Source organism: Protopterus annectens, chromosome 4.part0 (genome assembly GCF_019279795.1).
Source record: "Protopterus annectens isolate FY-2018-M chromosome 4.part0, PAN1.0, whole genome shotgun sequence".
Classification (NCBI taxonomy): Eukaryota; Metazoa; Chordata; order Ceratodontiformes; family Protopteridae; genus Protopterus; species Protopterus annectens.
Window position 1 is genome coordinate 853,359,928 of NC_056733.1, and position 26,023 is coordinate 853,385,950.

Genomic DNA, 26,023 nt, shown 5'->3' on the forward strand with positions numbered 1-26,023 from the left:
CTTCGATTCTTAATTGGAAATAAATCACATAATGCAAATTATTGTCTTGCAAAACATTGTTTAGAAAATAATAATTGGTTGACTATACAATCTTGTAAAAAACATGTTAGTGATAAAATCAAAATCGCCATGGATTTTCAAACAAAACATATCCTAAAGATACTTGATTTTTTCCAGAATCAATAGTAACTCAAATAAAAATAAATCATATTTATCAATAATTTTTAAAATAATAAGAGAAGAGTTTGGTTCCACAGATTTATTATTTTGAAATTACTCAACTAAGATTAAAGAGAAAGCCTTTTCTGATGAAGATAAATGCTTAATTCCTAGACTGAATCCTTACTTTTGATCCCTACCTTTATCATACCCTTGGCATACTCTTTAAGCGACCATTCCCCTACGTATATCCATAAATTCTACCAACATCCTCCCAAAGACCACCTATACAGGGAATGTCACAATCTTACTTATTTTGATCCAGATACATTTAACTCCAAGTTGTCTAGCATTAAACAGTCCTTCTATATATCACCTCCCTCTCAATGAGGCTGTAACATCTTTCAACAAGATATTTCTTGACATACTCAACTCCATGGTACTTTACAGAAAAATCAGAATAAAATCTAACTTTGCCCCCTTGCTTACAAAACATACTCGTTCCATTATGCATGAAAGCAACAGTGTCTGGATTAAAAATAAATCCCCTAGCCTACTTTAAAGATATAAAGAGCTTAGAAACATGTCTAAAAAACTAGTCAACAAGGATAAAAAATATTTTTCTGCTCCACCCAATGTAGTCCACATAAAAATCCAAAACATTTCTGGACTACCATTAATAATCTTCTTACCCTGGCAAACCTTTTGCTCCCAACCCCTTCCCACATAACACAGCTACTTAAACTGCCACTTTCCTAGACAACTATTTCTTAGAAACAATCCAAAAACTGATGCAAAATAGTGCTACTTCCTCTACCCTTCCTTCACCTCCCAACATACCTTCCTCCAATACCTTCTCTTTCCAACCAGTTCCTACCACCATCATTAAATCTTCCTAAACAAATTTAAGCCTTGCTCCCCCTCCACTGATAAACTACCATCCTATTTTCTTAAAGTCACTGCTGAATCTATTGCCTACCCTGTCTCTATACTTATAAATTGTTCCATTACTGAAGCCCATGTCCCAGATATATGAAAATCCTTCTACACAATCCGTCTTCACAAAGGTGGAAACTCTACAGATCTTTCTAACTATAGATCTATTGCTATCCTGTCCCCCTTATCCAAAATTCTGGAAAAGTGTGTCCACACTCAATTACTCAAATACCTACTTGAATATAACCTTCTAACTCCCACCCAACATGGTTTTAGACCCCACCACAACACTCCCACTGCACTACTTTCTTTCACCCAAACCGTAACAGAGGCTCATGATAACAACATGCTTGTCTCCTATTTATTTCTCAATCTCTTTAACGCCTTTGACAATTTCTCTCACTCTAAACTTCTAACTAAACTTTCTGACTTTCATCTCTCTACCTCCTCTATAAACTGTTTTTTCTAGTTACCTATCCATTTGCTGGCAAACTGTCATCTCCCCCTTCCTTCCAGTCAACACTTGTGTTCCTCAAGAATCTATCTTGGGCCGCCCTCCTGTTCAATATCTTCACTAACAAACTACATTCTGCTAGTAACCTCTCAACATTCCTACAATACACCAATGACTCCACTCTTATCACCACTGCCCATAGCATTCCTGAACTCTTAGCTCTCACTCAAGACACCTTCTCATCAGTCGAAACCTTCTCAGAAAATCAACTCATACTAAATCCTAAAAAAACTAAACTCCTTCTCTTCTTTCCTAGAACTCTTGCTCATCACAAACCCTCCTTCTCTATCACTTCTGTTAACAACACCATCATTAAACCCAAACCCATACCAAATTACTTTGTGTCATTATTGATGATGAACTAAAATTTCACATATATATCCAACAATGTATAAAAAAACAGAAACTTGGTCTACTTTATTGCAATCAAAAATTGCTTACACCCTCCTCTAAAGAATCCCTAGCCCAGTCTCTCCTTATACCCTCCCTACTGAATGTAGCCGCTGTCCTTACTAATGTTCAATCAACTCTACTATCCAAACTAGAGCAAACATATAATAAAACAGCCAGATTTACCTCTAATCTCCCTTACAAATCCCATCACTGACTCACCCTTAGGACACTTCAATGGCCTGAATTCTCTAAACAACTACTTCTTCCTCAATTGCACATTACATACTCTATCCTGAATGATCTCCCTTCCTGCCCCTCCATCTCTAATCTTGCAATAACCCCTACCATCACCTTTGTACAACTGACAAACACCTCCTGGATATCTACAAACCCAACAAAATATTGGAACGTCCCTCTATAAATACTCTGTAGCTCATGTTTGGAACACAATTTTTGTCAATATAAGAAGTATTCCCCAAAAGTTCCTGACTAAACAAGTACTTAAACACTATCTGCTAAAGACCTGGTCCTGCCCATGTCAACCACCCCCCACTTAATTATTTTCTTCTTACTTACACAACTTTTATTCCTCTTTGATGTATCACCTTTCTTCTGTCCACTTCTCTCTATCATCTAACTCTACTCTGTTCTTTCATTCTTCCTATATTTAAAAAAGGATTGCCCTAATACTATGTATCTTTGGTTAAATACTGTGAGTGCATTTCAATTATATATTTTTTTGTAATATTATTTTTGCTACTTTAATGAATACTGAACTATAAATTGTAGTAAGCTTATCTTATGTATTTTTTATCTTTTGCAAGATTGCAAATTCTCTGAAGCTTTTCTTCTTGGGTCTCCACTGAAAGTGGGCCCGGCCCCTGGCTCAGTTGGAATAACCCGGTCAACAAATATCAATAATTAAATAATAAAATAAATAATTCTTAAATCTGCAGGAAAATTGACTTCTTCTCTTTATTGGAAAATATATACATGGAATTTCTTCACAGAGCTTTTTTTTTAACTGCACATAAAGTGGTTTTAATATATAACTATGGGAAAATTAATTGTTGGAGGTGTAATGAACTCTCTAATTCAGATTGGTTTCATATGATACTGGATTGTAAAATAGTAACTCCTTTTTGGGTTGAATTTAGAAATTTTGCCCAAGTTTTGTGGACAGATAATTGTATAATTTCTAGATCCTTGAACTTATTTAATGCTCCAGTTCCGGATTTCATTCCTAGGGTGCAGGTGCCTCTCCTTTGGTCCATTCTTAGCTACAGCAGGAAAATAGTCACAAAGAATTGGAAATGTAAAACTACTCATTCTTTCACTGAGTTCATTAATTTAGCAAAAATGTCAGTAAAAAAAGAATTGTCAACTGCCAAAATGAGAACTTTGAATATTACTCACCAGTTTAGAGTTTGGTCAAAATTAAGTGATTTACTTGAAAAAAATAATAATTTATTTTTTTACATTTGATTTTGTTGTGGACATCTGTAACTAGTTATGTTTTTGTTCTGTTTATCGTTAAATAATTTTGTACAATCACTGTTTTAAAATTAATAAAAAGTTGTTTAAAAAAACAAAGCATTAATTACATTTATTGAGTATGGTGAAACAAGAAAACCTGGAAATATTGGACTTTTTTTTGAATTTGTTAAACTTGTAAGGGACTCCAAAGCATATGCCCTATTTCATGTTATTAATGTTTGAAAGAAGATTTAGGTGAAGGGAAGAAGAAGGAAAGAGTTAACTGTAAGTAAAGCAGAATGTTGTTCTTAACAGTATTTTTATGATACATGGCATTAATTGCATGCTATAAAGTAAAGCTTTTTCAGTTGATTTTGTATGTAATAGGGATACTAAAGTAAACAGGAGCACCTGTGGTTTCCTTTCTTCTTTCCTTCTTCTTGTTCATTTTAAGACATGCAGGCACTGCAATGTAAAAAGAGAAGAAAACCTGGCAAAAGAGCATAATATAAGTAATACTGATATGCCTTTTGTTATTTTTGCATAGGGGAATGACTGAATTAAGGTCCTTGCCTTGATTTAATAACAAGTTTTAAGAGGAAGCAAATAAATAAAAGAACACTGGATATAATGAAAACTGAGTATTGTTTCCCTCTAGCACATAAATATTTACATTGCAATATGTGTAGTGGAATGCAACGGTGTATCCAGCTCTCATGTTTCTATGGAGACAATCTGATAAGGTGCAATAAAAACTAAATGCTTCTTTCTTTCAATGGCTAGGAGATAATGTTTTCTGAAAGCATTTAAGTTGTTTCTTCATTTGGGAGAGGAAAAAAGATAAGACAAAAAACAGCACTTAGTAGACTTAGAAGCACAGGCTATATCATGCATCCTAGCATGGATAATCTTCAATACAGGTCAATTCAAACCTGTGAGTGTGGCTGTCAGTCTGGGACAATTGTTCCTATAGGAGGGTTAAACATCATTATTTGATGATGTACATAGTTTTGTGGGTTATTATTAAATTAATAGGTTTTGGGGGTGGGTGTTGGTGTTCTGGAGGTGCATTTCTTTTCTTTTCTTTTTTTTTTTTTTTTTTTTAGGGTATTCATCAAAACAAAAAGTTTTCTAAGATGTCACATAATTTCAAATGGATATGACAAGAAACAACTGTATAAAAGATCATCCTGCTAAATATTAATGTATGTAATACAAAAAAATAAAACTATGCATTAAAAAACTGTTATACATAACAGGTGGGAATAATAACTTCTTATCATAATGACACTTTCCATATTATCTTTAATATGTGAATGGTCTCACAGACATATACAAAAAATAAAGATTAGTTAACTATATTTAAAATGCAGAGTACAAATAGTTATGCTACAGGAGACACATTTGGATGAAATGAGCGTGTGAATTTGATAAAGAAAGGATTTCAGGATGGTTATTCAGTGGAATACCTGGGGCAAAGAAAAAGTGGAATACTTATATTAATTGCGAGAAAAGCTCCCATAGTGTTAATAGAGAAAATAAAATATTATAACAGTAGATATTTAGTAATAAGGGGCTACTACCAAGGAAAGATGATTACACTTGCATGTATTTATATTCCACCTAAAACTGCTACAATGAAGCTTAAGAAAATTCTGGGAGAAATAATCATTTTCAGCAGGGAATACTACTTTTTGGTGGGGAGTGGAATTTGATTTGCAAAGTGAGGATGTATCTGTCAGCCTAGAAGGGAAATATAAGAAAAGAGGGTAGATTTTTTGAAGAACTTTATGAAACTATTTGGTATGGAAGATGTGAAATCAGTAGTAAGGATTCAGAGAACATTTGCATATCATTCCCCAAAGTACAAAAACTGGGCTAGGCTAGACAGAACTTATATTTCACAGGAACATGTGCATTTAATTGAAAGTCTTGATATGCATCCAGTAACTATTTGAGATCATGTCCCAGTAATAACTAAAATAAAAATGCAGGGTAATGAAATAAAAATGAGACACAAGTGCTTCCTACCTATCTGTTAGAAAGAACGGAATTTAAGAAATGGATAGTAGAAATTATTCGAGAGTTATTACAGAGGATAGAAATTTCTTCTGAAAATATAGCTAGCGAGTGGGATAAAATTAAAGTGCAGCTTAAAAACAGTGTGAAAATAAAAAAAGGAGATATAGTTAAGAAGTAACAAGAATTATTTAGAGGGACTCCAAAGATTAAAGTATTGCAGCATAGGAGGAATCTTACAGAACAAGAAGAGATGCAATTGCAGAGAGCTAAAGAGAAAATAAGGGATCACCTCAATAATATGCATGAGTGTAGAAAGATTGCTGTTAAGCAACTGTTTTTTGATAATAACAACTCCAGAATGCAAAAACTTTTAACATAACAACTCAGACAACAGAAAGCAGAAAGGGTTGTTGCCAAGCTTAGGGAGCCTATAGCAAGAAAAGTAACCACAGATCCTGTACAGGTATTAGAAATATTTTGGAAATTTTATGAAAATCAAGAAAAAGTTCAAATGGAAATGTTTGTGGAAGAATTAAATATATCAAGGTTAGAGCTAGATGAGGCTTAATTACTAATAGGATAGGAGGAAATGAAATAAAAATGGTGATGTATAACCAATCTACAGGAAAGTCTCCAGGAATAGAAGGTATTTCTGTGGAAGTTTGAAAGTTAGAAGGGAAGAAAGTGATAAAGATGTAGAATGTTTTGTTTAACAGTATTTTACCAGGAGGAGAAGCACCAGCATCCTAGAAGAAAGCAGTGATGGCTGTAATACCTAAAGAGATCTAGCTTCATATAGTCCCATTTTGATTCTAAACCATGATTATAAAGTGTTTATGTCTATACTGGCTAAAAGAATGGCAAAGGTGATGCCAAAATTGATAGATATGGATCAATGTGGTTTTCTGGAGTGCAGGCAAACATTTGACAACATTAATAGATCAATAATGATGAAGAGGGTCTTGGTGCAGAGAACGCATTTGACAGAGCAAGCTGTGATTTTTTTTAGCAGGGCAATGGAAGCATGTGCATTCCCTGATAAAATTGTAAGAGTGATTAGGATATATGAGGAATTGGAGGCAAAAAATAAAGTGCAGGGTTCCTCTCTGATAAGTTCTGTTTTAGCAGAGGAACTAGGCAGGGGTGTCCTCTTTCCCTTTTGCTATGTGCATTATATTTAGAACCACTGGCAAAGAAAATAAAGGACTGAGAAATTCAAGGATATAATTGGTATAGTAGTTATAAAAATTGGCTTTATTTGCAGATGATATTATTTTGTACCTGACAAAACTGGAAAAGGACATTTAAGTGTTGTGGAATATTCCGAGACAGTTTCGGGTGTTTTCAGGATGCAAAATTAATGAAGATGATACAAAAGGTAATAGCTGTAAACTATGTACCGACACACAAATTGGTTCAGCTATACACATATTTATGGGGAAATGAAAAAAATGAAGTACTTAGACATATGGAAGAAACAGGATTATGTTTTGGCAGCTAAGAATATTTGGGAAGAGATTAAACCGATGATACAAAAACTGAGAAATTGGAAGCTCTGTTTTAGGGATATTGTTAGCAAGATACAAGCAGTGAAACTGTTTTTAGTCCCCTTAGTTTTATACACAGGTCAGGCATGTTTTATCAACCAGAAAAGCTGTGGATAGCAATTAATAAAGAGTTGAATTATTTTACCTCGGGGGAAGAGGGCAAGAGTCAAGTAGGATAAGGTAATTCTTTCAATAGAGCAAGGTGGTTTGGGGTTACCTGATTTGAAGGAGTATTTCAGAGCTACACAGTTAAGGCTCCTATACATAGCACAAGCAGAAAGCTGTAACTCAAAATGGAAAGGGATGATGATGAAACAAGTGGGGAACCTGAAGAAACAAGGATAGACTGGGAGTTTGGATGCAGAGCCTTAAAAAGAATAACAATAACTATGTAGAATACTATATTCACACAGTAGCAGAAAATACTAAGCCAACACAGGGATGGAGAAAGGAGATTTTGCTGATAGAGATGACTGCAATTAGGGGTACAGAGAACAGGCAAGAGAGAGCTGGAATTTACTCGAAAAAACTGGCAAAGGAACCAAGGTATTTTCAGCAAATAATTAGAGAGGTAAAGGTAACAGACTGGGAAGAGGCCAAGAATTAATTTGGACAACAGGCTTGATATCAGAGTATAGGCAAAGAGAAAGAAATACAGTGATCCTAAGTTAAGGACCAGCACTGGTCTTGTTTTTAGTAGAATCTAGAATAGACACTGATGTTAAAAAGGGATAACTAGTAGGCCATGTAAAATATTGCATGATAACTATAGGAATCAATTAGTGGAGGTTAAAAAGGATTGAGAAGACAGAAAGAAACAATGGGGTGATATATGTATGGCTCCCAAATATGCAACAAAGTATAGAATATTTAGGATCTTTGCCTAAAAGTGTTTGCATAGGTATTTTTATACCTGAAGCAGACTCCAAATATTTTTTTCTTAGGCAGATAGCAAATGTTAGAAGTGTGAAGGGAAGAAAGAGGCAGGTGGGAACACATTTTTGGAGTGTGATAAGTTGGCAGACTTTAGAAATTCCTTTTAGGCTACTCTATCAGAAATACTGGGTGATCAAATTAGTGTAACTAAGGAAATTATTTTTTGAGCTGTGATACAGGATCTGAATTACCAGACATAGTAACGCTTTACTGAGTTTAATTCTGGTGCCTGCCAAAAAAAGCAATTATTAGAAAATGGAAATCAAAGTCTAAATCAACTGTACTAGAAGTAGTGAATAGAGTAACAGATATAAAATAACTGAGAACTGGGATCTTTAGAAAAGGGTAGGAGCAAATTACATAGAAAAAGATGGGAATTGTGGGAACAATACATGCAGAATAATGTTTTGGAGGAGGAATGAGGTTTTAGGCCATGTAGAAATTTAATGAGCTATATAATATTCAATTGACAATGATTGTATAGAAGATTATATGTGATGTATAATGTTTGCAACTGAAAATATGTCAGTATGGTTTATTTTCATTTATGTAAATGTATGATTGCCTATGATGGGAACTGTGGGAACAATACATGCAGAATTATATTTTTGGTGGAAAAATGAGATTTAAGGGAAAGCAGGAATTGAATGATGTTTGTAATGTTTGACTGACAATGAATGGATAGATTATAAGTGATGTTAACATTTGTAACTGAAAATATGTCAATCTTCTTCTTTTTCTTCTTTCAGCTTTTTCCTGGTTAGGGGTCGCCACAGGGGATCACCTGTCTGCTCATGACTGGCAGTGCAGTTTTACGGTGTCTTGTTGCCAGCCTTTCACAGAAGGCACACACATCCACGCACTCACACCTAGGGCCAATTTAGAGTGTCCAATACACCTACAGCATGTCTTTGGGAGAAAAACGGCGCACTGGGAGGAAACCCATGTGACCACAGGGAGGACATGCAGACTCCACACAGAAGGCACCCCAGCTGAGGATCAAACCGGTGAACATCTTGCTGTGAGGTGGCAACGCTAACCACTGCACCACTGTGGCTGAACTGAAAATATGTCAATAGAGTTTGTTTTAATTCGTATAAATGTATGATTGCATGTGAAATAAGTGATACCTTAATAACGATATTTCTTGTTTTAAAAAAAGACAGAATACAGGAGAAGAGTGAGATTTGGAGCCAGTAGTGCTACACACAGAGGATGCCTTGACTCAGTACTGGGGGGGGGGCACCCTCCTCTATGCTGGTATTATTCAGAAGAGCATTGTGAGCTGTTAAGCATGAGCATCTCTTTACATGGGTCCACATCCCCCTTCTAAAGTTGTAACTTCAGATTCACCTACACTGACCACTGTTCATGGGTCTTGGCCTGACTTAGGCTACAAGAATGCCCTGCCTCACACTATCATGTCACCCCCATGCCTCCTCTGATGAGGGATGAGCAGGCATAGTCTCATCATGCCTCCCTTTCTCCACCAGGTCTCATAGGTCTCTAATTGTAACCAGTTTGCATGGGTTAATGTAAAGATGTTATCTATTTATGCCAACACAACACTTCCCCTACATGACTTTTAGAGTTTGGCAGGTACATTTGGACTCAACAAGATTTGGGAGACATTGGTACTGTATGCTATCAGTCACGAAAAGTCTGAGACATTGCATGCTAATAAGGCCCATTAATGATATATTGTTCTGAAGAGCAAAATATGGCAGCCACTATATCATATAAAATTGTAGTATTCTGAGATGCTCACATGTATGGGATTTCTTTTACATGGAGAAATAATGTAGTTGCCTGATACTAGGGCATATGTATATCAGCAGTCACTTGAAATACATGATTATGGCAACTGCTTTCATCCTAATCGAATGCCAGCAGGATGCATAGGCAGTGACTGTCTTTTTTTTGGGGGGGGGGGTTAAGGAGGTAGGCAGTATTCCTAGATAGGATCTGTGCATCCTCACACAATGTATCTTGTTAGTTTATCGTGACCTACTATTTTGTCAGCTTTGAACAATAAGACCTGAGCACAACTTAGGTCTTCCTTGAAAGAAAAAGAAAAAAACAAGACTGAAATTCTTTTTTTACTCATGATTTTTGTTCAGGGCACTGTTGGATTAAAAGTTTGGGGAAATGCTCTAAAATGCATCCCAGAGCATCCATAACCCCTATAGCTTCAGAGGGCATAACCTTAATTCAGTTATTTTCTAAATGTTTATTACTGTGCTGTCTTCGTTAGGAAAGGCGAGTTGAATGGATGCAAGGAAAGCTAAAGCTGAAAAGCAACAACAAATCTCTTTCTTTAATCATAATTTCTGTTCAAGCCATCATTGGATAAAAAAATTGTGTAAATAGAAACAAACTCAGAGCATACAGAAAATTATGGCTACTTGAAAAGCTAAAGAGTAAAGCAAAATGTGAGAAAAGGAAGAAAAAAGGTAATGTGCATAGTATGAGACCAAAATAGCAGGAAACAGGGCAGGAACAGGAGAAAATATGGGGGGAGGTCTGAAACAGTGGCCAGTGCCTAGGGTACCATTTCAGCTAAGTTCAGCCCTGTACATAGAGTTATTGCAATATGTAATTGCAACTAAATACCAATAGATGTGAATGTCCCTTTGACAGATGGGTCAACATAGTGTGGTACAGAGGTATGTTGTAATGTAAGAGCGTTGAAGCTATAAGTCTGGCCATGCATACTACTCCTAAAAGTTTGCAGTATGAACTAAAAGCATGCTTAGGAGGGGTGGCAGTGACAAGGTGATATTTAGACTGAAAGTGGCTAGGGGACCCCCAACTTGACATTTGCTGAGGGCCTCAAAAATGCTAACACCAGGCCTGAATTCCACTTTACCAATCACAGGAAAAGCTGAGAATTGAGAAGGATGTTTTACATCATAGTTCACTTCACATTACTGAAAGGGAGCAACCATAAAGTATGCATTTATTTACTTATTTTTACGGTCGTTTGAATTTTCTTACTTCTGGTGATAAAGACGACAGTGATGTTACTGCTGCAGACACACAGCAGTGACTCCAAAGAACATTGGAAACAGAGTAATAGGAGCAAAGCCAAAAAATAATACTCACATGCAAGCAAGGAGGCAAATAATAGATGCAAAAGCCTTAATGACTAATAACTATATAAAATAATAAGCATTTACTTGCACATGAACACTCCTAAACTCTTGGCATCATAAGTGCTTTCTAGCCACTTCTGAACTCTCTGAACTCATTTCAGCTTAGCCCCCCCCCCTTTTCTTCAGCAGAGTTCAAATTCTTCTTTAGATTATCACATTTCCTGCATTATTTATTTATTTATTTTGTTAAAGTTATACTACACTATTCAGGTAGTCTGTACCTTTACTCAATGAAGACACTGAGACAGTTCTGCTGTTATGACATTCATTTATTGCACATGAGGTTTACATCTAGCTTAACAATGAACGGTATATACATCAAAAACGTACTTCAGCTTAGAATAATCAAAGTCTCTGATACAAAAGAAAAAGTCCCAATCTTTATAGTGTCTTTTCTGCCTGTATCAGCAGTCTTGAGAACTTGCCAGAATAATAAGTCTTTCCTTTCAAGCTGGTCTGCTGACAGTTTGTTTTCCATATCTTAAACATTCTGTTCCTGAAGAATAACTCCTTTCGTCCTTAGCCTATCTTGCGTATCATATTGACAAGATACAGCTGCATACAAGAGTTTGTTTTTTGACCTGCTTGTAGATAATAAATTTCACAAGCTGCATAGTTTATAAGAGATAAAATATTTTACTTCTGATTCTTATTAACAATGAATGCCAAGCTATATGCTTTTGCCAAGTTCGTTAGCTGAGTACAAGCTGAGTGCACTCTACACACTGAACATTTATTTTACATTTTCAGAAAAAAATCCACTGAAATCCATTTTAACCTGTCCTTTACTCTCACAATTCCCTCTTTTCATTTAAAAAGCGGAAAATGACTGTTCATTTTCAACTTCAGCTGTACACATTGAAACCTTTTCCAGTTTATTCAGGTTAACCATCATGATTTGCTGAACTCTATAAGTTTTTCGCAAATGACAACTTAGGTAGCAATTCCAGATAGTCAGTATGACTATAATGCCTAACACTACTTATACTGGATGCATCAACCAATTTAACAGATTTTTTCCTGAATTTGACCAACCAATAAAGATATCCCACCAGTTGTGAGCAGTGTCTTTTTTGGTCTTTTCAGCCAAACTAAGTAGTTTATATTTTGCAATGATGCTTAATGCCTCATAATACATAATACTTTTATTTATTTTTTCCAAATACTCTCTGAGAATTTTAGTATTGTTCATTATGTTTTTTAAATTATCCAAGGATACAGATATATTGGCAAGCTGTATTAAGTCATAATTCCAGTTCTTGGAAATATTTACTTCTGTGGGTTCAATAAACACATAACTCTTAATATTCCATGTAAGGAAATCAACATGTGATAAATATCCTACAAAAGGTAATTTTAAATGATGACCTACATCCTGGTCTATAACCAAACAAATATACTGAGGAGCCACTTCTATACACATTTGAAAAGAAGAAGGCATAATAGTCCATTTACACAAATTAACAGAATGCTGCAATAAGCATGGTCCATAGACAAGCAAATGCTGTCCACAAATTAGTCCATTTTGAGTCTGTGTACAATACTCAGTTTTATGTGTTTTTCCTCTCATATCTATATAATTACCTTCAAATTGTGGCAACCAATACTCATACCCTTCTGGTACATAATAGTTGTATCAGTAACATTATAACGCATAAACTTTCCTGTACAATATTGTGGAGTACAGTATGTTACTTCAGTAAATAACCTAATCCAATCGGTATCAGGTATCCATTTGTTAAACAATTGTCGCCAAACATTTTCATTTTGTAACATAAGTTCAGTTTGTACTCTCTTTTTCTGAATTTCCACATACAAAGATTGCATAGTGCATTTTGTCCAATTTACAAAAATTGTCATGTTACCATCACATTTTAACTGTTGTAGCTGCATAGCATCATAATGGTCTAAAAATTGCTGCTGGTAATTTATATTGTGCAGGTGTGTCTTTCATATTTCTGGATTCCAAGATGCTTGTAAATGCACAATCTGAGAGATATCTTCCCCCACTACTTTTAAGCGATTAATCAAAATTTCAAAGTCAACTGCGTTAATAGCTCCCATGCCTGTATCCAGGCTTCCTAACAGAGTATTGTACCATGCCCTTTTATATCGGCATCTGCCTGTTTCTGGGAATGTGATGTTAAAATGTATTACAACCTTTTGATACTGTCTGCCTACCATTGTACAGGTAGAAGGGATTTTAAAAAAATGGTCTGTATAAACAGAGGTAGGTTTACCTGTTAATATTGATAGAACATATGCCCAATGTATGCTGCCTGTAATGACTGTGGTATTAGTACATATTACAGAAACTCCAGTAGTAAAATTTTGTTGTACTTTGTATTATTGAGAGGAATACTAATTCCCTGTATGGTATGATTACCACACTTCTTCACATAAGTGAAGACTAGCCGTTGTGTTGATGGTAGATATTTCTTTGAACTTTCTACTTTTCCCAAATAAAATATAGGAAATTGACAACTTTTAATAGAAACTTTGGAATCAAATCCAAGGGTTACCTTAGGACTATTTGGGCAAATGTAATAATGACCCATAACCACTGACCAAAAGGTAATGTTACTGGGAACTATTATATGCCCAAAGGTACAATTAGCATTAGATGGACAAGTGAAGTTGTCCTGCTGTCTTTGCCCACAAAAAAGATTTATCTTTAAGCATTCATGCCAACCTAGCTGTACAGTATTATTGTCATTGTTTATTTTCCAAACTTGCATTTCTCCTGTTTGACACCCTACCCCAAGGACTCCAATGAGTACAGTCAGTACAATAACAAACAGAATCTTCATTATGTACAATAATATAACCTTTCCACGTAAGTGGTATTAATCTGAAAAGTTCTTTTGATAGATGCTTTTTCAGCTGTTTCAGACTTGGCATTTGCTGTGAGTCTACAAAAAAAACACAAAACATGAAGTCACTTAATGACTTTTAACTGATCTCTATGAACAAGAATTATTTTGCTCTTTTTCTTTCCTTTAACTTTGTACACTAGAGGTCCTCACTGAGCAATTATTTCAAAAGGTCCTTGCCAATTACTATCCCATGGACCGTCCGTCTGGAATGTCTTGATCAATACCTGTGTCCCAGATGGAAGCTTTTCTTCTGGCATAACAGGATCCTTTGACCATAATTTGAATGCTTGCATTTCAGATAGGCTTTGACACAATTCAGAAATATCTTTTAACCATTGTTGATGCAGTGCAATTTCTAATAATGGTCTGTTTGCACTAACAGTAGGATCAAATGGTAATTGTACAGGCATTTTTCTACCTGTCATGACTTCAAAAGGTGAGATCCATGTTTTACTGTGTGGAGTTGCTCTGACACCCAGCAAGAGTCCAGGCAAATGTTTTACCCAATTTACACCTTTTTCCAAGCAGGCTTTCTTAAGGCATTCCTTAAGAGTCCTGTTCTTTCAACTATCGCATTAGACTGGGGATGATAAGGAACATGAAATCATTGCTGAATACCAAGCAAATCACACAAAGCTTTCATCAGTTTACTGAAAAAGTGTGGCCCGTTATCGGATTCGATAACTTGTGGCCATCCCCAATGACAAAAATGTTTTTCCATAAGGCTTCTACTGTAGCCTTTGCTGTCATTGTTTTTGTAGGAATTGCCTCTACCCATTTTGAAAAAACATCACCTATCACTAAAAGATACCTGTACCCACCTTTAGCTGGGGGTAATGGACCTGCAAAGTCAATTTGGATGGCATACCAAGGTCCATCCACTGGAGTTACCCTTAGTAACTGCATTTTTTTTCAATTGAGCATTAACCTGCAAACATATTAAGCATTCAGCATGCACTAAATCTCAGATTTTCTTTAACTGAGGATGCCAGTACTTGGTTTTTACAATGGGCCATAACTTTTGTGTACCCAAATGTCCCAGTACCTGATGATTAAATTTCACTAACTGTCTTGCCTGTTGGTACGGTATATAAGAAAGACTAGAACCATCTTCAAAACATTTTGCATGATATTGCCCTGGACTTTCTACTACAAGAGTACATTTTTCTAACGCTTCCTGCAGCCCAAAGTTAGTTTGGATCTGTGGTAAATCATATTGCAAATTTTGAAATGAAAATGTCTGTATGGCATGTACTGCAGTGGTTTTATCTGGTACACTAGAAAGGTGTTCTGTAGGATACAATTGCATTCCTTTCTTGGCTGACTTTTTTGCCATCTGATCAGCAAAGTTAGTTAACTGAAAAATTTCATTTGTAGCTTTTTATGAGCTTTTACCTTTAAGATACTGTAGCAACCCACAAGGGACTGACTATGAACCAAATTCCAAATAGTCTGTAACACAGAAGCATGCTTGAGTGGTTTGCCTATGTTATCAACAAACCCTCTCCTTGCCCATGTAGACATATGCAGCCGCAGAGAATTAACTACATATGCACTGTCTGAAAAAATATTGACAGGTGGAAAATGCTGTAACACATAAAGAACTGCTTTCAGTTCAGCTCACTGAGCAGACATATGTCCCGGTAACTGAATCAGAGTTGGCTGCCGCATAGAAGGGTTTTCTGGTTTTACTGCAAATCTAATCCGATATTGTCCATTGTCCCAAAATCGAGCACCATCAACAAAGACGGATGGGCTGTCTTCCTGAAAATCAGGAGACAGAATGGGCTTTTCTGGATTTGAAATGTGCCTATTGCATTTGTATCATTTTCCTTCATATCCCATGAAGTTAGATAAGTAATATTTATCTCCTGCCTTTATTGGAACTTGCTTGACACTAAATAATGCCAACCATTTTGCAAACACTGCTTGACTGACATCATCAATCAGTTTATTTAGCTGAGTCTCATTTACCAAAGCCTATATGGCATAATGCGGTGTCTGTACTATAACGTCTTTAGAAAAAGCTGTTAGGTATTAATTTTGTTTTAAACCCCAGTAAATGGCCAAAAGTTGCTGAATGCACGGGTGGTATCCCCTCTCAACATGTGTCATCTTTCTACTGAAAAATGTAATGGGGTGTAAAGTCTTTTCCTTTCTAGAATCAGAGCCCTGAGGCCACTCCTGTAAAAGCACAACAGAGAGTGTGTTGGGTCCAGCTGCTGCCTGTAACACAAAGAGACATGTTAGACTTGGAGCTACTTATTCTGTAGCCTTGGCTAATGCTGCCTTTAAATCACAAAAAGCCAAATTTTCCTTTGGTCCCCACTCCAGAAAGGGTAATTCTTTCTGGCTAGAAAGCATGTCATACAGAGGAGCTGCCATGCTGGCATAATCCTCTATAAATTCCCAATTATAATTCATGATACCCAGAAATTTATGCAAATCCGGAATGGTAACCGGTTTATTCATTTGCAAAATTCCCAGCACCCTCTCCGAACAAAGAGTACGCCCAGAAGGACGTAAAATAGTACCTAGAAATTTTACTTCAGATGACATGAATTGTACTTTTTCACTTTTAACTTTATACCCTGCCTGCTGCAGTGTTTGAAGGACCTGTATCACTTTAGCTAAATGCTGTCCTTTTGTTTCAGACTGTAGTAGTATGTCATCAATATAATGCAGAACAGAATCATCAGATTCTAGACCTTGTAGCATTCATCCAACTATTTGGTGAAATATAACCGGACTGTTTTGAAATCCCAGTGGTAACCATGTCATGACATACTGTTCATTTTGAAATGTAAAGGCAAACCTTTGCCAATCTTTTTCCTGCAGTGGTACTGCAAAGAAACCATTAGCTAAGTATATGACCATAAACCACTGACTTTGTGGTTTTATTCTTGCTGCTAGCTCTGGGATCCCTGGAATCAGATGAGCCTGGGGAGTCGTGAATTGGTTTACTTTTCGTAAATCAATAACCAATCGGTAAGTGCCATCTTTCTTTTTAACTGACCATATGGGCGAATTTGCTTGGCTATTTCCCATTTGAATTATTCCCACATCAAGCCATCGTTGTATGCAATTTTGCATGTCTGTCTCTGCTTCCTTTGGGATCGGATACTGTTTTTGAAATGGTGGAATAAAATCTTCATCACTACCTACAAAAACTGCTTCCTGTAGCTTCCCGCAGTCTGTGAGCCCTTGGGACCACATCATAGGGAACTGTTGTTTTACCTTTAACCATACTTCATTTTCAGTAGGGCTGACAGTACAACCCTTTTCAGAACTGTTTGATACATGTATTGCCTCAATCATACATAACATGGGACCTTGTCCTTGCCATATAATGCCATTAGGAAGGTCTATGACAATTCCCATTTTGGACAATATATCCATTCCCAAGATTGTGGAAGTGCAAGAATTATGCATCAAAAATACCCCGTTCACTGGTTCCCCTTGATGGGAGACTTGTACTTGTACAAGTTTACTACCTATGGCTAGACATCCAGAGCCATTAAAACCAGAAATACATGTACGCATAGACAAGTCAGGAGGCAAGTGCCTACCTATCACTGAGATGGCTGCTCCTGTATCTAGAAGAACATCTTCCCACAGGTTTCCCTCTAGCCAAATGTTGATAAGTGGTCATCCATCTTTCCCTTTCTTGAAGTTAGTCAAGAAAGAGACCTGGTTGGGGGGGGGTCACACCCCTATAGTAGATCTACTTCCCACCACGAATCATCGGTGGTATTGGACTGCAAAGGACATAATTGCAGTGCTTCCTCGACCTCTTTACAGTCAACATAAGAAGATCGATTAAGTTCATGATGCAGAGCTATTTGCTGCTGATAATTAGGATTTACTGGACCCTCAGGAACAAAGTCAGAAGGAACAGTTGTATCCTTTGTGCTAACAATATTACCTTGTACATTGACACTAGGTGTCACACCATCCCTTTGCTGTGCTGGGAATACTGACTGTTGAGTGTTTGTTGTATATAGGGGTTGCTGCTGTAGTCCCCTATTACCCTCTGCCACATATTGCTGTAAAGTGTACTGCTGTGTTTGTATTTTTGGCTGCATTACCTGTTGCTGTGGTGGTACGCGTGGCTTATCAAAATTTTTTACAGTAAGAAACTTACCCTTTGCCTCTTGTTCCTGGCACCATCTGCGATAATAAAAATATAAAAGTGTTGGTGTGAGAGATTGACCCTAGTGTATGTTAACAATACTGCTGTCATTCTTAGGTGTTTAGTTTGTATTGGATACTGCTTTTGCTGAATATAAGCCATAAAATGCTGAGGAATAAAATTCCAGAAACAATGTTCAAGTGTATCATTCCATATAGTGCCTACAGTTTTAAGAATTCAAGCTTCAAATGTAATCATATTATTAAAAATACCCTTCTGTTCATCCCACTTAGAGAGAGTTTCTAACATCCTAGACTGATGATAAACTTCTGCAGAAAAACCTGCTGAGGCTATGATAGGACTGGTAACAGCAGTTTCTAGTGCTTTAGATTGATATTTTTCTAACAGGGCTTGTAATCTTAAAAGATCTTGATTAGCTAAGTCTGTTGCTCTAGCAGCCTCAGATTCCTGTGTCTCCAACTGAGCTCAGAATGTGTTTATTTCCTCCCTAGCAATAATTGCATCATGCTGTGCATCAGCCAGCTGCTTGTCATATTTTTTTTTGCAAACGGACAATTTTACTCACTAACCCTTCTATCATACCAATAGCTTTACTGCCCTGTTCAATAACAGTTTGTGTAAAGGTCTTAATTTCAGTCTGTGAGACTTTCAAAAATGGAGAAAATTCTTTTGTACATTCAGCAGTGTCAGCATGCAGTTTACCAGACACATTCCATTTATCACAGTAAGTCTGAACATGACCCATGAGGTCAAGATCCTGCTGGTTGCTAACTTTATCAATCCAATCTTTAAACTCCTGTAAATCAGACTGTAAAGCACAAACTTTGACATCTGCATCACCCTCTAATAAATATTTTGCAACAGGATATATAGAAACAGGAACCATTGTCTGTGCTTCAGGCATTACTTTATCCTAGTTGTGTTCCAGGTTTTATACAAAACGTTTATGACAAGGCATGCAAAAAGCAACATTTAAATATTTGCAAATAGCATATTTTTGTACATTCTGTGGCACTTTTGCCTTAAGTACAGACCAATCAAAGGTAGAGATCCATATGCATAATGCTGAATTGTCAGTTTTCCTCAATAAAGACTTACAGGTGCTAACATGCTGATCATACCATGTTTTTTAAATAATTCCACGCATTTATATATGGTTCAGTCACATCAAAAGGAAAAGACTAAGTGCACTTCTTGGCATTTTCATGAATTGCATTCATTGTTATAAAAAAAAAAAACAAAAGAAAATATTTACCACAAATGTTCAGGACAAGGTGGCCGGTCTTAACACGAAGATCAGTTGTGGGAAAATTCTCTGCTGTCTTTCACTAGATGCTGGTGATATGAAAATTTAGGCAGTAGTATTTTCACACCTCATAAATCACCAACTGTCTGAAGAAACATTACTGTACTGCCCTGTACTGCGCTGCAGTGTTTGTCCTCCAGTCAATGGACAAAGTTCAGGAAAAGAGGAATCGATTCTAAAATGTCTGCACTGGAATGTCGCACTGTGAGAGGTACCTCTTCAGGTCACCCCCCAGTTGTTTGGACTGGACTGGTCTTGCCACTGTTAAAGTTATACTAAACTATTCAGGTAGTCTGTACCTTTACTCAATGAAGACACTGAGACAGTTCTGCTGTTACGACATTCATTTACTGCACAGAAGGTTTACATCTAGCTTAAAATGAAAGGTGTATACATCAAAAACATACTTCAGCTTAGAATAATCAAAGTCTCTGATACAAAAGAAAAAGTCCCAATTTTTATAGTGTCTTTTCTGCCTGCATCAGCAGTTTTGAGAATTTGCCAGAATAATAAGTCTTTCCTTTCAAGCTGGTCTGCTGACAGTTTGTTTTCCATATCTTAAATATTCTGTTCCTGAAGAATAACTCATTTCATCCTTGGCCTATCTTGAGTCATATTGACGAGACACAGCTGCATACAAGAGTTCATCTCGACCTGCTTGTAGATAATAAATTTTACAAGCTGCATAGTTTATAAGAAATAAACTATTTTACTTCTGATTTTTATTAACAATGAATGCCAAGCTATATGTTTTTGCCAAGTTAGTTAGCTGAGTTCAAGCTGAGTGCACTCTACACACTGAAATGCAGAACATTTATTTTACATTTTCAGAAAAAAATCCACTGAAATCCATTTTAACATGTTCTTTACTCTCACAATTCTCTCTTTTCATTTAAAAAGTTGAAAATGAAAATTGATTTATTATTTAACATTTGTTTATAGGGAAAGTCCGACTGGGTCAGGAACTCATTTTCAGTGGAGGCCTGGGGAGAAAAGCTCCAAATGATACATGAAAGTTAAGGCAATTTACATGAACAAGACAACAGCAAGTATTAAAGCACACATTAATAAGTAATGAATACTAAATAAGTACAGAGAGGTAAATACAATAATAAAACATGTACTAGATAGGCAATACTAAATAAAAGTAATGTGGTAGATTACAACTACTTTTTTATATATCAGGTAGGATTAAAGTAAAGGCAGAGGGTCAGAATATTAGAAGCAAGTAGATAAAGTAGATACTTAGCAGAATAGTAGAGTAGGATGGGAAAAGTTAAGGGTGTAGAAATACATAAAGTCTCTTAGTTCAATATGATAGTGGTTAATGGATGAAATTTATATTTTAGGGATAGAAAGGAAAGTACCTAGAGAGTGAATGGAGTTCACCTGTTAGGGAAAGAGCAGGGGCAGGTCTGATTATGAAGAAAGTGTTTTTTAAGGGTGTATTTGAAGTTGTTAAAGCTTTCAATGGTAGTAATGTCTGGTGGCAGAGAGTTTCTAGTGCTTGGCGGTGACGTGAGAATATAGGCACTGGCCAGCTCTTTTATTTGGAATGTAGACGGTTAGGAGTTGTTTGTTTTCAGAGCAGAGGGCTCTTGTAGGTATGTAGGGTTGTAGGACAGATTTGAGAGCTGGGCAGCTATCAGGTGTATATATTATTTTATGTGCAGAAATAAGCTGTACTAGGCTTAGGTGGTATGTGAGTTCGAGCCAATTTAGTTCTTTCTGAGCTAGGGAATGGTAGGAGTAACCTGTGGCAAATTTGGCAATTTTATGGTAACAGAAATGGAGCTTGTTTTTAAGAGAAGATTAAATTGGTGTATAATGGGGCTGTATATAAGAGAGAGGGAAGCAAACAGGTGTTGGCGAGAGTTTTTCTGGTGGAGATATCCAAGAAAGTTTTTTTGTCTATAGAGTGTCCCTAGTTTGATGTGTGTTTTTTAATGCTATTGTAGATGTGGTGTTCGAAAGTTAGTTTGTTGTCTATGGTAATGTCTAGAAGCTTAGCTGTGGGAATTGTTTCAATTTCTGTGTTATCCTAAGAGAATATTTTAAAGTCAGATGAGACTGGTTTTGCTGAGAAAAAAGGATTTAGAAGTAGCTGGGCTTCTCTCAGCCATGTCTCTATTGAGGTGAAGGTGGTTTGGGTGAGTTGCTAGAGATGTTGTATGTTATTAGAGGAGGAAATTATGGTAGTGTCATCTGTGTATTGGATAATGGAGCTAAGGAGTGATGAGGTGTAAAGGTTGTTGTTGAAAACAGAAATGGCCAAAGCTAGACGGTTCAGTGTGTGAGATCCAAGAAAAACAATCAGTGGCCAGTGAGTGTAGGAAATTGTTTCTGCACCAGACTATGTCTGTTTCCTGATAGAGTGAACTATATGCAGCAATGGATTCTAGTGTACAGAAGCAGCTAAGGAGATAAAAGTCATGAGTTAGGGAAGCATTTTATTTAGGGCTGCTAATAAAGAAAGTGGGGATGGGAGCCACTTAGAAAAATACTGGTCTCGGCTCTGGTGATGTACAAACACTTTAAAGTACAACAGCAAAGTTATTTTAGAAGGTGATTACACATACAAGTTTAGCTGGTCGCTGTATAAAGATGGCAATGTTAATCAGCTATGTTGTGCAGTTCACTTGTATTTTACTTTCAGTCTTCCTAATGTAGGGACAGTTATGTATTGCAGAAGGATTGCTTAAGACTGGGTACCTAAAGTTATGAGAGAAAGCAAGGTGGAGGGAGAGATGTAAAGAGATTAGGTAGATAAGACAAACGTCTGTGAGGATAAGAAAGAAGTCAGCAACTGACCAAGCTGTAATTGTAAGATCTGTAGACTAAAGACAGTCAGTTTCACAAAGCAATATAATAGTTACTGGCTAGTGCCTATCAATTGTAAGATCAATTAAAAATAAAATACACTCTACTACAGTGCAAGCCCTGATCTGTATTGTGCTATAAACAGGCATCTCTCACAATACTAACACCCTAGAAGCTTATAACATGCTGTCGTTAAACAAATTTAGTACTTAAAAAGTTTTAAAATAAAGGTGGTATAGCAACAAGTTTTAGAATAAGAAACTAGCAAGTCTCAGAACTGTTCATCACTTTTTATGCTTTCGATTGAATAATGCATCCTAAATATGTCAACAGTTAAGCAAGTTATTACTTGCACAAAAGTTAAGCAGAAAAAACATACAACAGACTATTGTTGTTCACCACATAAAGGGCGCTATGAAATAGCCAAAACCTTATATGCAAACCTCTAGGAAATAGTCTGTATTTTCCACTCTGCACAGGGACCAATATGATGTATTTTGCTTCCAAACTCAAGGTGGGCTGACTATGTTGTTTTTTAACAGATAAGACTGCTGCTGCTATAACAGTGTGAACAATAATTATAGTCTGGTAACAGTACATAGATTGAGATTGCATGAAAAGGTTACAATTAACATTATTAGCCTTGCAATATGTCTTGCAAGGGTCTTAACATAAGAAAAAACACAATACCGGTTCACTAGCTATGCTTGCACATCACCAGAAGCAGGGACTGTGTTTTCAAAGTGGACAACAGGATGCAATGGCACCAAACACTAAGAGTGAAGTATTTAGATAGTGCAAAGGATGTAGGGAAAGAGGAAGGATTGCAGCATGGAGCTCTCAAACATGGATGGCAGTCAGACCTAAAAAAGGTGCACTAACAGGAGAAAAGAGGACATGGAAACAAAAAGGATGGCAGTCAGACTCGAACAGCACAAACAGGAAGAGGTAGAAGAAATGAATTGGACCAGAATCAGCCAACGCTAGATGGCTCAGTGTGTGAGCTCCAAGACAAACAATCAGTGGCAGGTGAGTGTAGGGAGTTGTTTCTGCACCAGGCTATGTCTGTTTCCCGATAGAGTGAACTATATGCAGCAATGGAGTTTAATGTACAGGAGCAGCTAAGGAGATGAAAGTCATGAGTTAAGGAATCATTTTATATATGGCAACTAATAAAGGAAGTGGGGATGGGAGGACTTAGAAAAACACTGGGCTCGGCTCTGATGATGTACAAACACTTAAGAGTACAACTGTAAAGGTATCTTAGAAGGTGATTACATATGCAAGTTTAGCTGATCACAGTATAAAGATGGCAGTGTTGTTCAGCTATGTTGTACAGTTCACTTGTATTTTACTTTCAGCCTTCCTAATGTAGGGACAGTTAAGTATTGCAGCATAGCCGGCCTTAGACATATGCAAACTAGGCAGCCGCCTAGGGCACCACTCTAGCAGGGGCACTTTTCCAGTATTTTTTTTTTTTTTTTTTTGTAGTAAAGAAGTGGTTTCTTTATAATATGTTGAATGAATACAGGAAATAAATAAAGAGTAAGACAAACAGTGAGAAAAGGGAAGAAAAAAGTAATCTGGATGGTGTAGGTAGATCAGGATGGGAGCACCGGGTGATGTGGGGGGAGGTGCTGTGGAGCCCTTTTGTCTAGGGCACCAGTTTACCTAAGGCTGGTCCTGTATTGCAGAAGGCTTGCTTAAGATTGGGTACAAGTTCAGCTGGTCGCTGCCTAAAGACGGCGGTGTGGTTCAGCTATGTTGTGCAGTTCACTTGTATTTTGCTTTCAGCCTTCAAAAATAGGGACAGTTAGGTATTGCAGAAAGATTGCTTAAGACTGGGTACCAATTCACTAGCTATGCTTGCACATCACCAGAAGTTGCGGCTGTCTTTGCAAAGTGGACAACAAGATGCAGGATTAATTATTCAGTTACTTCACTCCGTGTTATAACTCTATTTGTAAATGTTGGAATAATCCTAACAATCTACTCCTGCTTCATTCAGTGGACTCTGTTACATTGTCTGCCTTTACATCAGCAGTTTTAAAATAGTTACCATAGTGCAGTATATAAATATATAATAAACAGTTTATAACTTCAGACATAAAGTTGTGTATTACTGGACTGCCCCTGGCCTAGGTCTGGGCTAAAATGGGTCCACAGACCAACATACTCACCTGGTAAACAAGTTAACTAAATATATTTGTACATGTATAAATGAAATAACTTGCTCCAAAATATATTTACTATTACTATGTGTGCGTGAAATATATTGCTAGACAGAAATAGCCACTAGAAAATACCAAATGCATACTACAAGCAAAAGTGAGAGCGAGAGAATTCCAGATACAACACATAAAAAGGAATGCAGCAAAAATTGTAAAAAGATATCCAGGATATACTATGCTTTGTGTGCCTGGAAACGTAGTTTAACAGTCAGAATAAGGTTACCAACTTCTTTACAGTTAGTTTGTCGAGTCCTATTTTTTCTAAATAGAGCAGTGGAAGCAATGATTTAAAACCCTGTTACTGTGGGAAGTGTCCCTTATACCATCCAGCAAAACAATGAAGACAGATCTAAAAATACAAGAAAGAATTTAATATAAACTGGAAATAATCTGTAGAATAAACACCAGTGCATTATCTATGAATCTGAAAAAATACAAAATGTAAATATTTTTAAAATATGCCAAACCAACTTCTTTCAGAACAGAAACAAAGCATGGAAAGATAACTTTTCATGTATGTTTAAAAGTAGAATAAACATCCCTTAAGAACTGGTTTATGTCAGATGGTAAAATAGTTATGTATGGCAGGTAAACAAATCTAGTAGAAAGTCTTGTACTGAAAAACTCATATAGTTTGAAATACAGGGTAGTTGTTGTGATTAATATCTGTAAAATTCTCTACATTTAAGGAACCACAGGATCGGATGACCAGAATCAGGAGACTCGACTTAGCATTTGCTGATAGAGCACGGTGGTTTACTTCAGCAGTGTAGCCAGGATTGTTTGAAATGTACTTCATCTTTTAAAATCTAGCCCTCCTTTTTCCAACTTTAGAAAGTGCAGGCTTGAAAAAAATAAAATAAAAAATAACCTGTCATTGTGAAAAAAGCCATTTAGCAAACTATATAACTGCAAACAATAACATTATCAATACGACAATTATAAAACAAATTTTAACGCATCTCATTATACAAAAATAATGTTTTAAAAGTGTATGTTAGAGCACACTTGGAGTATAGTTTATTTCATCAAACTCCAAGAGGACAGCATTTCTTCTCTTACCGTATTACTAGAGCAACTGCTATAATATTTCTGCTGTAAACTAAATTGAAATTGCTTTGCTTAATCAACAATTTCTTAATAGTGTAATTAAGACAGAAAATATATGGTTAAAATACAACTTGGTGGATGTAATACAAAGAAAACACAGCATTTAACATGCATGGAGTATCATTGTGTCCACATTTTCACATACTAGAATGCATATTATTTAATAACAAAATGGAAAACATTAACAACTAGGGGAGGAGAGTCATGTAGATCATACATGAACTGCTGGGGCTTCTCAAATAATGTGAGTATCATTTGACTTACAATGGGTCAACAAGGAAAAAAGGGGTCCTCATTTGAATTCAGGGTAAGTGATATTGCAGTGGGAAATATTAGTGTAATTTGTGCTAAAATTCTTTGACCTCTACATGGAAGAAAGAATTATAATG